The sequence below is a fragment of the Oncorhynchus masou genome, unplaced genomic scaffold (genome assembly GCF_036934945.1).
Source record: "Oncorhynchus masou masou isolate Uvic2021 unplaced genomic scaffold, UVic_Omas_1.1 unplaced_scaffold_127___fragment_2___debris, whole genome shotgun sequence".
Taxonomy (NCBI): domain Eukaryota; kingdom Metazoa; phylum Chordata; class Actinopteri; order Salmoniformes; family Salmonidae; genus Oncorhynchus; species Oncorhynchus masou.
In genome coordinates, this window is record NW_027016727.1 from 2,946 (window position 1) to 19,411 (window position 16,466).

The 16,466-nt window shown below is 43.8% G+C and overlaps 1 long non-coding RNA gene across 1 annotated transcript; it reads right to left on the bottom strand.

The window, feature by feature from the left end:
- Nucleotides 1-9,766: 9,766 nt before the first annotated feature.
- Nucleotides 9,767-11,118, bottom strand: LOC135539088 (uncharacterized). Its single transcript, XR_010455548.1, has 4 exons — nt 11,039-11,118; nt 10,777-10,867; nt 10,594-10,689; nt 9,767-10,142 (listed from the first exon to the last, which is right to left on the bottom strand). It is a non-coding gene; the product is annotated as an uncharacterized LOC135539088 (long non-coding RNA).
- Between the last annotated feature and the right edge of the window lie 5,348 nt (nt 11,119-16,466).

Genomic DNA, 16,466 nt, shown 5'->3' on the forward strand with positions numbered 1-16,466 from the left:
GTATTTAAGAACAATTGGAGGCCACGGAAGGAGAGTTGTATAGCATTGAAGCTCGTCTGGAGGGTTGTTAACACAGTGTCCAAAGAAGGGCCAGAAGTATACAGAATGGTGTCGTCTGCATAGAGGTGGATCATAGACTTACGAGCAGCTAGAGCGACGTCATTGATGTATACAGAGAAGAGAGTCGGTCCAAGAATGGAACTCTGTGGCACCCCCATAGAGACTGCCAGAGGCCCGGACAACAGACCCTCCGATTTGACACACTGAACTCTATCAGAGAAGTAGTTGGTGAACCAGGCGAGGCAATCATTTGAGAAACCAAGGCTATCGAGTCTGCTGATGAGAATGTGGTGATTGACAGAGTCGAAAGCCTTGGCCAGGTCAATGAATAGGGCTGCACAGTATTGTTTCTTATCGATGGCTGTTTTAAGATATCGTTTAGGACCTTGAGCGTGGCTGAGGTGCACCCATGACCCGCTCTGAAACCAGATTGCATAGCCCAGAAGGTATGGTGGGATTCGAAATGGTTGGAAATCTGTTTGTTGAATTGGCTTTCGAAGACCTTAGAAAGGCAGGGTAGGATAGATATAGGTCTGTAGCAGTTTGGGTCTAGAGTGTCACTCCCCCTTTGATGAGGGGGATAACCGCAGCTGCTTTCCAATCTTTGGGAATCTCAGATGACACGAAAGAGAGGTTGAACAGGCTATTAATAGGGGTTGCAACAATTTCGGCAGATAATATTAGAAAGAAAGGGTCCAGATTGTTTAGCCCGGCTGATTTGTAGGGGTCCAGATTTTGCAGCTCTTTCAGAACATCAGCTGACTGGATTTGGGAGAAGGAGAAATGGGGAAGGCTTGGGCAAGTTGCTGTGGGTGGTGCAGTGCTGTTTACCGGGGTAGGGGTAGCCAGGTGGAAAGCATAGCCAGCTTTAGAAAAATGCTTATTAAAATTCTCAATTATAGTGGATTTATCGGTGTTGACAGTGTTTCCTCTCCTCAGTGCAGTGGACAGCTGGGAGGAGGTGCTCTTATTCTCCATGGACTTTACAGTGTCTCAGAACCTTTTTGAGTTTGTGTTGCAGGAAGCAGATTTCTGCTTGAAAAAGTTAGCTTTGACTTTTCTAACTGCCTGTGTATATAGGTTTCTAGCTTCCCTGAAAAGCTGCATATCGCGGGGGCTGTTCGATGCTAATGCAGAACGCCATAGGATGTTTTTGTGTTGGTTAAGAGCAGTCAAGTCTGGAGAGAACCAAGGGCTATATCTGTTCCTGGTTCTAAATTTCTTGAATGGGGAATGCTCATTTAAGATGGTGAGGAAGGCATTTAAAAAAATAACCAGGCATTCTCTACTGACGGGATGAGATCAATATCCTTCCAGGATACCCCGGCCAGATCGATAAGAAAGGCCTGCTCATGGAAGTGTTTCAGCGAGCGTTTGACAGTGATGAGTGGAGTTCGTTTGACCGCTGACCCATTACGGATGCAGGCAATGAGGCAGTAATGAGGCTGAGATCTTGGTTGAAAACAGCAGAGGTGTATTTAGAGGGCAATTTGGTTAGCATGATATCTATGAGGGTGCCCGTGTTTAAGGCTTTGGGGAGGTACCTGCTAGGTTCATTGATCATTTGTGTGAGATTGAGGGCATCAAGCTTAGATTGTAGGATGGCTGGGGTGTTAAGCATGTTCCAGTTTAGATCGCCAGGCAGCACGAGCTCTAAAGATACATGGGGGAAATCAATATGGGGTTGTGGTAATTGGATGGGCTATTAACAGATGGGCTATGCACAGGTGCAATGATGCCCTTGTTTATGGCTTTGGGGTGGTACCTGCTAGGTTCATTGATCATTTGTGTGAGATTGAGGGCATCAAGCTTAGATTGTAGAATTGCTGGGGTGTTAAGCATGTTCCAGTTTAGATCGCCAGGCAGCACGAGCTCTAAAGATACATGGGGGAAATCAGTTCACATATTTTGTCCAGAGCACAGCGGGGAGGCAGAGGGTGGTCTATAGCAGGTGGCAACGGTGAGAGACTTGTTTCTAGAGAGGTGGATTTCTAAAAGTACAAGTTCAAATTGTTTGGGTACAGACCTAGATATTAGGACAGAACTCTGCAGGCTATCTTTGCAGTAGATTGCAACACCGTCCCCTTTGGCTGTTCTATCTTGTCTGAAAATGTTGTAGTTGGGGATGGAGATTTCAGAATTTTTGGTGGTCTTCCTACGCCAGGATTCAGACACAGTTAGAACATCCGGGTTGGCAGAGTGTGCTAAAGCAGTTAATAAAACAAACTTAGGGAGGAGGCTTCTAATGTTGACTTGCATAAAACCTAGGCTATTACGGTTACAGAAATCATCAAAAGGGAGCGTCTGGGGAATAGGATTGGAGCTAGGCACTGCAGGGCCTGGATTCACCTCTACATGACCAGAGGAACAGGGGAAGAGTAGGATAAGGGTATGGCTAAAAGCTATGGGAGTTGGTTGCCTAGAACATCCGGAACAGAGCATAAAAGGAGGTTTCTGGGGGCAATAAAATAGCTTCAAGGTATAATGTACAGACAAAGGTAATGTAGTATGTGAATACAGTGAAGGTAAACCTAGGTATTGAGTGATGATGAGAGAGATATTGTCTCTAGAAACATCATTGAAACCAGGTGATGTCATAGCATGTGTGATATGCGAAGATATGCAAAGAAAGATGTAAATATATATATACACGGGACACGACAAGACGATGACAAAGGACGTCTGACTGCTATGCCATCTTGGCTTTACACTGAGTACCTATCTCCTGAGGAGAGTGCAGTCATGTCGTCTTCCTCCGTCTGGTCTCTGAACTCTTACAATATATATAAAGTCGGAAGTGAAACTCGACACACCCCTTGCACAGTATTCACATTTTGCTTCATTAAAATGTTCTCAAAAGGGATCTACACAACCTACTCCACAATTTAAAAGTTAAAGAAATATTATAGAAACATTTCATAAGTCTTCACACCCTCAGAGTTAAAGCTTGGTGGAAGCACATTTGGTAGCCATTACAGCTGTGAATCATTTTGAATAATATTGTACCAACTTTGCACAACTCACAACACAAAATTGCTCAAGCTCAATACATTTCTTTGGGGGTTATTGATGGACAGCAATAGTCAAACCTCTGATTTTAAAACAAATTTAAGTCAGGAATGAGGCTGGACCACTCAGGAACACTCAAGACCCCTTGGAAAGGCATTCTGGTGTCTTTGAGATAAAGAAATGTATTATCCTGCTGAGAAATACAATTGTATCCAACCCCCCATGTTTGTGTCTGTACATGTTGCCACTGAGGAATGAAGTAACTTGGTGGGAAAGATTCTTAAGGGTTTTTCTACATAAAAGATCATACACAATTATTGCGTGGTCATCCCTGATGTTTTCCTCCGCTTTCATATATCCTGTCAGACAGTCTTAAACAATTACAGCCAGATCACAGACATGGGTATAACACAATGGGTGAAGTTTTGTGAATATTACAATATTCTTAAGTAGGCAATCAGCAGTAGAAACAATACAAAGTGTATTCCCAGCCCGTTTCAGTAACAATTGAGGGATCATGTCAACGTCGTGTGTATAGGTGGCAGGGAAGTCAGGCGCAGGAGAGTCAAAATGGAGTGTAAATGGAGTCTTTTAATAAATGTCCACGTAACATGCTCCTTAACACGAAAATGTACAGACATAAACAAACATGGGTACGAGGACCCGTCGCGCACCTGTACAACATAAAAATACACTGACAATAAAACAATCTCTGACAAAGACATGAGGGGAAACAGAGGGTAAATACACAACAGGTAATGAATGGGATTGAAAACAGGTGTGTGGGAAAACAAGACAAAACCAGCGGAAAATGAAAAATGGATCAATGATGGCTAGCCTCTTGATACTCCCCATCCCGGATCCGGGATCGTGAATACAGCCTCAGGCTCATTAGCATAACGCAACGTTAACGATTTCTGAAAATCGCAAATAAAATGAAAATAATATGCCTGCTCTCAAGCTTAGCCTTTTCTTAACAACACTGTCATCTCAGATTTTCAAAATATGCTTTTGAACCATAGCAAATCAAGCATTTGTGTAAGAGTATTGCAAGCTAGCTTAGCATTTTGCGTAGCATTTAGCACGCAACATTTTCACAAAAACCAGATAACCAAATAAATAAAATCATTTACCTTTGAAGAGCTTCGCATGTTTTCAATGAGGAGACTCTCAGTTACATAGCAAATGTTCAGTTTTTCCTGAAAGAATCTTTGTGTGGGAGAAATCGCTCCGTTTTGTACATCACATTTGGCTACCGAAACGAACCGAAAATTCAGTCACCAAAACGTCAAACTTTTTCCGAATTAACTCCATAATATCGACCGAAACATGGCAAACGTTGTTTAGAATCAATCCTCAAGGTGTTTTTTCACATATCTCTTCATTGATATGCCGTTCGTGGAAGCATGCTTTCCCCTCAGAATCCCATGGAAAAATACCAGCAGCTGAAAATGACGCACCAATTTCGACGGAGGACACCGGGCGGACACCTGGAAAATGTAGTCTCTTATGGTCAATCTTCCAATGATATGCCTACAAATACGTCACAATGCTGCAGACACCTTGGGGAAACGATAGATAGGGCAGGCTCATTCCTCTCGCATTCACAGCCATATAAGGAGACAATGGAAAACAGAGCCTCAAAAATCCTGCTCATTTCCTGGTTGCCGTTTCATCTTGGTTTTGCCTGTAGCTCCTGTTCTAGGGCACCCACAGACAATATCTTTGCAGTTCTGGAAAATTCAGAGTGGTTTCTTTCCAAAGCTATCAATTATATGCATAGTCGAGCATCTTTTTGTGACAAAATATCTTGTTTAAAACGGGAACGTTTTTCATCCAAAAATGAAATTGCGCCCCCAGAGTTTCAAGAGGCTAGAAGACCGGTGACGTCGACCACCGAGCACCACCCGAAAAAGGAGAGGCAACGACTTCGGAAGAAGTCGTGACAGATCAAATAAAATACTATTGTATTTGTCAAATGTTTTATAAACAACAGGTGTAGAATATCAGTGAAACGCTTACTAATGGGTCCTTCCCAACAATGCAAAAAGAAAGAAAACAGAGAAATAAAAGAAAATGAAGCATGTAATAATAAAAGTAATAATGAATGCACAATGAGTAACGATAACTTGGCTATATTCACTGGGTATTTTTTATTTTTATATTTCACCTTTATTTAACCAGGTAGGCCAGTTGAGAACAATTCTCATTTACAACTGCGACCTGGCCAAGATAAAGCAAACCAGTGCAACACAAACAACACAGAGTTACATATGGAATAAACAAACGTACAGTCAATAACACAATAGAAAAAAAAGTATTTATACAGTGTGTGCAAATGAGGTAAGATTAGGGAGGTAAGGCAATAAATAGGCCGTAGTGGCGAAGTAATTAAAATTCATCAATTAAACACTGGAGTGATGGATGTGCAGATGATGAATGTGCAAGGAGAGATACTGTGGTGCAAAGAAGCAAAAAAATAATAACAATATGGGGTTGTGGTAATTGGATGGGCTATTAACAGACGGGCTATGTACAGGTGCAATGATCTGTACGCTGCTCTGACAGCTGGTGCTTAAAGTTAGTGAGGGAGAAATGAGTCTCCAGTTTCAGTGATTTTTACAATTCCGTTCCTGTCATTGCCAGCAGAGAACTGGAAGGAAAGGCGGCCAAAGAAGGAATTGGGAATGACCAGTGAAATATATCTGCAGGAGTGCATGCTACGGGTGGGTGCTGCGATGGTGAACAGTGAGCTGAGATAATGAGGGGCTTTACCTAGCAAAGACTTATAGATGACCTGGATCCAGTGGGTTTGGCGATGAATATGAAGCGAGGGCCAGCCAACGAGAGCATACAGGTTACAGTGGTGGGTAGTATATGGGGATTTGGTGACAAAATGGATGACACTCCAATTTACCGAGTAGAGTGTTGGAGGCTATTTTGTAAAGTGTTGGAGGCTATTTTGTAAATGACATCGCCGAAGTCAAGGATCGTTAGGATATTCAGTTTTAAGAAGGTATGCTTGGAAGAATGAGTGTTTGAATGAATGAATGTTTTTTTTTGCGAAATAGGAAGCCGATTCTAGATTTAATTTTGGATTGAAGATGCCTAATGTGAGTCTGGAAGGAGAGTTTACAGTCTAACCAGACACCTAGGTATTTGTAGTTGTCCACATATTCTAAGTCAGATCAGTCCAGAGTATTGAAATGCGGGCAGAGATCGGTTGAAGAGCATGCATTTAGTTTTACTTGGATTTCAGAGCAGTTGGAGGCCACGGAAGGAGAGTTGTAATGGCATTGAAGCTCGTCTGGAGGTTAGTTAACACAGTGTCCAAAGAAAGGCCAGAAGTATACAGAATGGTGTCGTCTGCGTAGAGGTGGATCAGAGAATCACCAGCAGCAAGAGCGACATCATTAGTGTATACAGAGAAAAGAGTCAGCCAGAGAATTGAACCTGTGGCACCCCCAAAGAGACTGCCAGAGGTCCGGACAACAGGCCCTCCAATTTGACACACTGAACTCTGTCTGAGAAGTTGTTGGTGAACCGGGTGAGGCAGTCATTTGAGAAATGAAGGCTGCCGATAAGAATGTGGTGATCGGCAGAGTCGAAAGCCTTGGCCAGGTCGGTACTGTCTTTTATCGATGTCTTTTACCTTGAGCGTGGCTGAGGTGCACCCATGACCAGCTCGGAAACCAGATTGCATAGTGGAGAAGGTACGGTGGGATTCGAAATGGTCGGTGATCTGTTTGTTAACTTGGCTTTCGAAGACATTAGAATGGCAAGGTAAGATAGATATAGGTTTGTAACAGTTTGGGTCGAGAGTGTCTTCCCCTTTGAAGAGGGGGATGACCACGGCAGCGTTCCAATCTTTGGAGATCTCAGATGATACGAAAGAGAGGTTGAAAAGGATAGGGCTAGCAGGCTAGCAGAAGGGTCATGAGCCATGATGGATCAGCAGGGCTCCGTGTAGGCAGTAAAGGGTCCAGGCCAAGTTGGCAAACTAGGTATTGTAGCCCACGAAATTGGCTGATGGACCTCTTCAGCTAGCCGGAAGGTGGGCCTAGCTCTGGGCTAGCTCCAGGCTAACTGGTGCTTGTTTCAGGACAGGGACATTAGCCAGGAGTAGCCACTCGGATAGCAGCTAGCTAGCTGCAATGATCGGTAGCGGGCCACAGAGAGCAGGCTAGCAGACATGCCTTCAGGGGACATAACGATGGAGGAGCCTGTTGAAACCTCCTTTGGTGGATTACGTCGCTAGACCAGTTGTGATGGATCGGCAGGGCTCCGTGTTGGCAGATAAAGGGGTCAAGGCCAAATGGCAAAATAGGCATTGTAGCCCAAGGAGTGGCTGATGGACCTCTTCAGCTAGCCAGGAGATGGACCTAACAAGAGACTAGCTCCAGGCTAACTACTGCATGCTTCGGGACAGAGACGTTAGCCAGGATTTGCCACTCAGATAGCAGATAGCTAACTGCGATGATCCATGTAAAAAGATTCAGAGCTTGAGGTAGGAATCCGGAGATGTGGAGATGTGTAGAGAGGAAGCAGTCCGATATGCTCTGTGTTGAATAGCGTTGTGCAGACTGGCAGGAGTTATCCGGGCTGAGGTTAGCTGATGACCGCTAGCATTGACTAACCTACTACGAGCTAGAAGCTAGTTTTGCTGGTTAGCTTCTGTTGGGGGATCCGGTTCTAAAGTATAGAAAATAGTGGATTAATACCAAATTGGGTGAGGTGGGTTGCAGGAGAGTATGTAGAAGTTGAGGTTAAAAATATAAAAAACATAAAAACTAAATATATACAGAGAAAAAAAGATATACAGTGGGGAGAACAAGTATTTGATGCACTGCCGATTTTGCAGGTTTTCCTACTTACAAAGCATGTAGAGGTCTGTATTTTCTTATCATAGGTACACTTCAACTGTGAGAGACGGAATCTAAAACAAAAATCCAGAAAATCACATTGTATGATTTTTAAGTAATTCATTTGCATTAACAGTTGCAACACAGTTGTCATTGACTTGTTGGATATTGATTTCCCACTGAGCAACATTTTCCTGTACTTACAGCATTCTAATAAATTATCTGGTAGACCTCATTGTGTTATTGAAAATGTTGTCCGATTTTTAATTGGGAAAACCTCAACAAACAAACAAGGAGAGAAGCTGAAAAGTAAAAAAAAACATCCCAAATTAAAAGTTAATGGGATTCTAACTCAAGACTGTAATTTTATATCCACCACTATTAAACATGTCCTTGTAGACTCTGGCAGGGAACTGTCTCAAGGATTTTCAAACACGACCACAACTCTCACTCCTATGGAAAATAGCAAATCAATATTCAGAACATCCGAAGTTTCAGCATCAGCAGGGGACAGTATTTTCAGCTGCTTCACGAACTCTAGAACAAAATATGTACAGTGCCTTCAGAAATTATTCACACCCCTAGAATTTTTCCAAATGTTATTGTGTTACAGCCTGAAAATAAAATTGATTAAATGGAGATTATTCACAATTCCCCATAATGTCCAAGTGGAAATATGTTTTTTACAAATTCTTTTCCACAAATTACTTAAAAATGAACAACTGAAATGTCTTGAGTCGATAAGTATTCAACCCCTTTGTTATGACAAGCCTAAATCAGTTCAGGCGTGAAAATGTCCCACATAATAAGTTGCACGGACTCACTCTGTGTGTAATAATAGATTCTTACATGACTACCTCATCTCTGTACCCCGCACATACAATTATCTGTAAGGTCTCTCAGTCGAACAGTGAATTTCATACACAGATTCAACCACAGAGACCAGGGAGGTTTTCCAATGACTCGCAAAGAAGGGCACCTATTGGTACATGGATAGAAAAAAGCATGGGGAAGTTATTAATTAACTAAATAACATCAAACACCAGGCCAAATCTACACTGGAGTTGCCTACCAAGACGACAGTGAATATTCCCGAGTGGCCGAGATACAGTTGTGACTTAAATCTGCTTGAAAATCTATAGCGAGACTTGAAAATGGTTGTCTAGCAATGATCAACAACCAATTTGACAGAGCTTGAAGAATTAATATAACTGGCAAAAATTGTACAATCCAGGTGTGCAAGTTCTTAGAGATCTGTCCAGAAAGACTCTGTAATCACTGCCAACTGTGATTCCAACATTTGTTGTGAATTAGATATTTCTGTATTTCATTTTCAATAAATTAGCAAAAATACCTATAAACATGCTTTCACTTTGTCACTTATCTACACACATTACCCTGCATTGTCGGACCTAGAAGCAAAAGCATTTCGCTACACTCGCATTAACATCTGCTAACCATGTGTATGTGACAAATAAAATTTGATTTGATTTGATTTGATTTGATTTACTAACAAAGTTTTTTCCCCATTTTGAATTCAGGATGTAGCTTATTAGAAGATCCAGGATATGTTACTGCTGTTATCAAGCTCACTCAACAAAGCTAACTCTCAAAACAGTATGTCTAGTGTGTGTGTGTGTGTGGATATGTGTACTACTATTACTGCTCAGTGTAATCTGATGTAATTTGCTCTGCATGCACTGCATCTGTATTATGGTCAAGTTCACATTGTTCACACTGAATAGAAACATGAAATAAACAATATTATGAAACATGTATGATGTAATTGAAACACTGCTAAACATGTAAGATTAATAAAAAAATGACGAAACATGTCTTATGCTTGACAGTTTATTGGAGGATCACAATATGACAAGTCAACCATACACCATACAATTATTTATCCACTAACTTGACCAACCAACTATCCTGTGTCAGGACATAATGTACATGTTCATGGATAAAACATATATTCTTCAGAATGTTGATGAGTTCTTCTCAGTACCAAAGTACCAATTAACTGTATTACTGTTGTTTTTTTGACAATCATTGATGGATGGTTGTTGGAATGATTCACTGAGGTAATGTTAGTGATGACTTCAGAGGTGATAGCTGATTCCATATGGAGACTGAAAGGGATCCTTGGCATCCCCATGCTGGTCGCTTCTCACCCAACAAGGTCCTTGGCTGCGTTCCAAAGCTTGCCCCAAACTGTCAAATACAGTTTTAAATCATCTTTATGGAAAATAACCTTTTTAAAAAATAAACATTTTAAAACCACTCCAACATTTTCAAAACATATCACAATTATAAGTGACTACCTTTTAAACTTACTGTTGTAAGACCAGTATTTGACTACCATTTAAAAAATATTTCCCTCTATGAAACATGATGCTAATTAACTGTAGAGATGGAGTTAGCCATGTTACTCCCTCCGCATTTCCAACCACCATCTGCTAACCTCCCGTTGACAATTTACTGTTGCTCAGACAGACAGACAGACAGACAGACAGACAGACAGACAGACAGACAGACAGACAGACAGACAGACAGACAGACAGATAGATAGATAGATAGATAGATAGATAGATAGATAGATAGATAGATAGATAGATAGATAGATAGATAGATAGATAGATAGATAGACAGATAGATGGCTCACATGCTGCTTCATCTTCAGAGGGGCTGGTCTTCAGAGTAGCCAACTTTGCCAAAAAGGCAGCCTGTCCATTTTTTACATCATCCTCCTGCAGGAGAGCTGAGGAAGAATTTTTTTTCATTTTACTAGATTTTATCAGATGAAACCCGGGCAGTAAAGTAGTACACATTTACAAACAAGACATACCTTCCTCAGAGTTATCTTTATTGAGGGAACTTGCTAGCAGGACACCCACTAGAGCGAACAGCAGTAACATACTCTGGATCTTCATCCTTTACTAAAGCACATAGAGCACAACTTGTTAACACACACACACACACACACACACACACACACACACACGTACACGTCCACCTACACTTCTCCATCCATTCCTACCTGTCCACTTGTCCACTTTGCCCACTCCTATACACCTTTGCAAAGAAGATTCTCAGTGAAAACAACATACCTCTTACAGTTGGACGATGCTGTCTGATTGATGGCTGTTTATCTGGATGATGTCTTCTGGACGTCAGTAGTAGTGTGGCGTCTCTCTGCCCTCTGCAGCCCTGTTTTATACTCTTTCTGCAGCTACTGTACCTGCCCCACCCATCCACACCTCTCACAGCCGATCAACAAGCAAAATGACATTACTCCCATGGCTATAACCGCAATCATGCACAGCCTGAAGTTTATGACCTCCCTCCAGGCAAAACTTCTGTCAATACTATGGTTTCCTAGTTATTTCAACTGAATTTCTGACCTGGAGCTTGGATAGACTTGAATTTATAAATGGTGGTAGCACTTTATTTTAAGGTTGTATCCATAATCCATTCATAACACATTTAAGAAACCAGTCATTAAACATTTTAATTTATTTTATTATAACTTTATTTAACCAGGTTAGTCTCGTTGAAATAAAAATCTCATATTCAAGAGAGACCTGGAACAAGACAGCAGCCTCAAATCATATTGTATTTGTTACTGTCATGCCCTGGTTGTATTATATTGTGTTTGTCTTCATTTATTTGGTCAGGCCAGGGTGTGACATGGGTTTTTTGTGGTGTGTTTTGTCCATATTTAGGCAGCCATATTCTTTGAGTATTTCGTGGGTGATTGTTCCTGTCTCTGTGTTTGTTGTCACCAGATAGGCTGTATAGGTTTTCACGTTCCGTTTGTTGTTTTGTATATTTAAGTTATTTCATGTATAGTTCATTTTTCATTAAAGAACATGAGTAAACACTACGCTGCATTTTGGTCCGCTTCTCCTTCAACAGACAAACGCCGTTACAGAAAAACCCACCACAACAGGACCAAGCGGCGTGGTAACAGGCAACAGCAGCAGCATTAGCAGCGTGACAAGACTTTCTGGACTTGGGAGGAAATCCTCGACGGGAGAAGACCCTGGGCTAAACCAGGGGAGTGTAGCCGTCCCAAAGAAGAACTGGAGGCGGCATAAGCGGAGAGGCGCCGGTATGAGGAAGCAGCACGGCGACTCGGAAGGAAGCCCGAGAGTCAGCCCCAAAAATGTATTGGGGAGGGGGCTCAGGGAGAGTGTGGCAGAGTCAGGAGTCAGACCTGAGCCAACTCTCCCTGTTTATCGTGAGGAGCCAAGGAGGAGACCAGAACCAGAGCCGGTGTTGGAGGTGAGCGAAGCAGAGACTGTGAAGGAGTTAATGGGGAAATTGGAGGAGAGAGAAATGAGGGAGTTGCTGAGTTGGTGCTTTTTGCAAGGAATTCGCCCGACGGAACGTGTCGGGGGATTTGATGGCACCTGGGTCAGCGCTCCATACTCGTCCTGAGGTGCGTGTTACTCGGCTGGTGAAGTTGGTGCCAGCCTCACGCACCAGGCCTTCTGTGCACATCCCTAGCCTTGCACGTCCTGTTTCAGCACTGCTCTCAAGATCTCCAGTACGCCTTCATGGTCTAGCCCATCCTGTGCCACCTCCACACACCAGCCCTCCGGTGGCAGCTACCCGCACCAGGCTTCCTGTGCGTGTCCTCGGCTCAGTACCACCAGTGCCAGCACCATGCATCTGGCCTACAGTGCGCCTCGCCTCTCCAGCGCTGCCGGAGCCTTTCTCCTCTCCTGCGCTGCCGGAGTCTCCCGCCTGTTCAGCGCTGCCCGAGCATTCCTCCTCCTGCGCTGCCGGAGCCTACCGCCTGTTCAGCGCTGCCGGAGCCTTTCTCTCTCCTGCGCTGCCGGAGTCTCCCACCTGTTCAGCGCAGCCAGAGCCTTCCTCCTCTACAGCGCTGCTGGAGTCTCCTGCCTGTTCAGCACAGCCAGAGCTGCCAGCCTGCATGGAGCAGCCAGAGATGCAAGCCTGCATGGAGCAGCCAGAGCTGTCAGTCTGCACGGAGCAGCCAGAACTGTCAGTCTGCACGGAGCAGCCAAAGCAGCCAGTCTGCATGGAGCAGCCAGAGCTGTCAGTCTGCATGGAGTAGTCAGAGCTGTCAGTCTGCATGGAGCAGCCAGAGCTGTCAGTCTGCATGGAGCAGCCAGAGCTGCCAGTCTGTATGGAGCAGCCAGAGCTGTCAGTCTGCAAGGAGCTGCCAGTCTGCAAGGAGCTGCCAGTCTGCAAGGAGCTGCCAGTCTGCAAGGAGCCGCCAGAGCTGCCAGTCTGCAAGAAGCCACCAGAGCTGTCAGTCTACATGGAGCAGCCAGAGCCGCCAGTCAGCATGGAGCAGCCAGATCCGTCAGTCAGCCAGACTCTTCCAGATCTGCCAGTCAGCCAGACTCTTCCAGATCTGCCAGTCAGCCAGACTCTTCCAGATCTGCCAGTCAACCAGACTCTTCCAGATCCGCCAGTCAACCAGACTCTTCCAGATCCGCCAGTCAGCCAGGATCTGCCAGAACCGCCAGCCAGCCAGGATCTGCCGGATCCAACTACCTGCCTGAGCTTCCCCTAGTGCTGAGCTTCCCCTCAGTCCCGAGCTTCCCCTCAGTCCCGAGCTACCCCTCAGTTCCGAGCTGCCTCAGTCCCGAGCTGCCCCTCTGTCCCGAGCTGCCCCTCAGTCCCGAGCTGCCCCTCAGTCCAGTGGGTTTCTGGGTGAGGACTACTAGGCCATGGTCGGCGGCGAGGGTGGACTAACCTAGGACGCGAGGAGGAAGGACTAAGACAATGATAGAGTGGGGTCCACGTCCCGTGCCTGAGCCGCCACCATGGACAGACGCCCACCCGGACCCTCCCTATTGTTTTGATGTGCGTCCGGGAGTCCGCACATTGGGGGGGTGTTCTGTCATGCCCTGGTCGTATTATATTGTGTTTGTCTTCATTTATTTGGTCAGGCCAGGGTGTGACATGGGGTTTTTGTGGTGTGTTTTGTCTTGGGGGTGTATAGCATAGTCTATGGCTGCCTGAGGCGGTCCTCAATCAGAGTCAGGTGATTATCGTTGTCTCTGATTGGGAACCATATTTAGGCAGCCATATTCTTTGAGTATTTCGTGGGTGATTGTTCCTGTCTCTGTGTTTGTTGTCACCAGATAGGCTGTATAGGTTTTCACGTTCCGTTTGTTGTTTTGTATATTTAAGTTATTTCATGTATAGTTCATTTTTCATTAAAGAACATGAGTAACCACCACGCTGCATTTTGGTCCGCTTCTCCTTCAACAGACGAACGCCGTTACAGTTACATAGGCCAAAAACAACAGGTGTTGGTAGACCTTACAGTGAAATGCTTACTTACGAGCCCTTAAAACCTCTTGAAACTCCCCATCCCGGATCCGGGATCGTGACTAAAGCCTCAGGCTCATTAGCATAACGCAACGTTAACGATTTCTGAAAATCGCAAAAAAAATGAAAATAATGCGCCTGCTCTCAAGCTTAGCCTTTTCTTAACAACACTGTCATCTTAGATTTTCAAAATATGCTTTTGAACCATAGCAATTGACTAATTTGTGTAAGAGTATGCTAAGCTAGCTTAGCATTTTGAGTAGCATTTAGCATGCAACATTTTCACAAAAACCAGATAACCAAATAAATAAAATAATTTACCTTTGAAGAGCTTCGGATGTTTTCAATGAGGAGACTCTCAGTTACATACCAAATGCGCAGTTTTTCCTGAAAGCGTCTGTGTGTAGGAGAAATCGCTCCGTTTTGTACATCACATTTGGCTACCGAAACGAACTGAAAATTCAGTCACCTACAACGTCAATCTTTTCCGAATTAACTCCATAATATCGACCGAAACATGGCAAACGTTGTTTGGAATCAATCGTCAAGGTGTTTTTTCACATATCTCTTCATTGATATATCGTTCGTGGAAGCCTGCATTCTTCTCTGAATTCTGTGGAAAAATACTTGCAGCTGACTTTTGCGCACCAATTTCGGCGCAGGACACCAGGCGGACACCTGGTAAATGTGGTCTCTTATGGTCAATCTTCCAATGATATGCCTACAAATACGTCACAATGCTGCAGACACCTTGGGAAATCGACAGAAAGGGCAGACTTACTCCTCTCGCATTCACATCCATATAAGGAGACAATGGAAAACAGAGCCTCAAAAATCCTGCTCATTTCCTGGATGCCGTCTCATCTTGGTTTTGCCTGAAGCTCACGTTCTAGGGCACGCACAGAAAATATCTTTGCAGTTCTGGAAACGTCAGAGTGTTTTCTTTCCAAAGCTACCAATTATATGCATAGTCGAGCATCTTTTTGTGACAAAATATCTTGTTTAAAACAGGAACGTTTTTCATCCAAAAATGAAATTGCGCCCCTACAGTTTCAACAGGTTAACAAACAATGTTGTTTTAAGAAAAATAAGTGTTAAGAAAGTATTTACAAAAAATAAATGGATGTAAAAAAAATGACCAAAAAAATTCAGATGAAAAATAGATAACTAACAAATAATAAAGGAGCAACAATAAAAAAATCAGCTAGGGTGGCTGGAATCTTTGGAAATCTTTAGAGCCTTCCTCTGACACCGCCTGGTATAGATGTCCTGGAAGGCAGGAAGCTTGGCCCCAGTGTACGCACTACCCCCTGTAGCAACTTGTGGTCGTAGGCCGAGCAGTTGCCATACCAGGCGGTGCTGCAACCAATCAGGATGTTCTCGATGGTGCAGCTGTAGAACTTCTTGAGGATCTGAGGACCTATGCCAAATCTTTTCATTATCCTGAAGGGGAATAGGCAATGTTGTGCCCTCTTCACGACTGTCTTGTTGTGTTTGGACCATAGTTTGCTGGTGATGTGGACACCAAGGAACTTGAAGCTCTCAACCTTCTCCACTAAAGCCGTGTCAACGAGAATGTGGGCGTGCTCGGCCCTCCTTTTCCTGAAGTCCACAAACATCTCCTTTGTCTTGATCACGTTGAGGTAGATGTTGTTATCCTCGCACCACACTGCCAGGTCTGTGACCTCCTCCATATAGGCTGTCTCATCGTTGTTGGTGATCAGGCCTACCACTGTTGTGTCATCGGCAAATTTAATAATGGTGTTGGAGTCGTGCTTGGCCATGCAATCATGCGTGAACAGGGAGTACAAGAGAGAACATAGCACTCATCCCTAAGGGGCCCCCGTGATGAAGTTCAACGTGGCAGATGTGTTGTTAAATACCCTTACCACCTGGGGGCGGCCTGTCGGGAAGTCCTTGATCTAGTTTCATAGGGAGGTGTTTAGTTCCAGGGACGTTAGCTTAGGGATGAGCTTTGAGGGCACTATGGTGTTGAAGGCTGATTCCAGCCACCTTAGCTGTTTTTTTATTGTTTCTCCTTTATTATTTGTAGTTATCTATTTTTCATCTTGTTTTTTTTGTCATTTTTTTTTACATCCATTTATTTTTTGTAAATACTTTCTTAACACTTATTTTTCTTAAAACAACATTGTTGGTTAAGGACTCGTAAGTAAGCATTTCACTGTAAGGTCTACCTACACCTGTTGCTTTTGGCCTATGTAA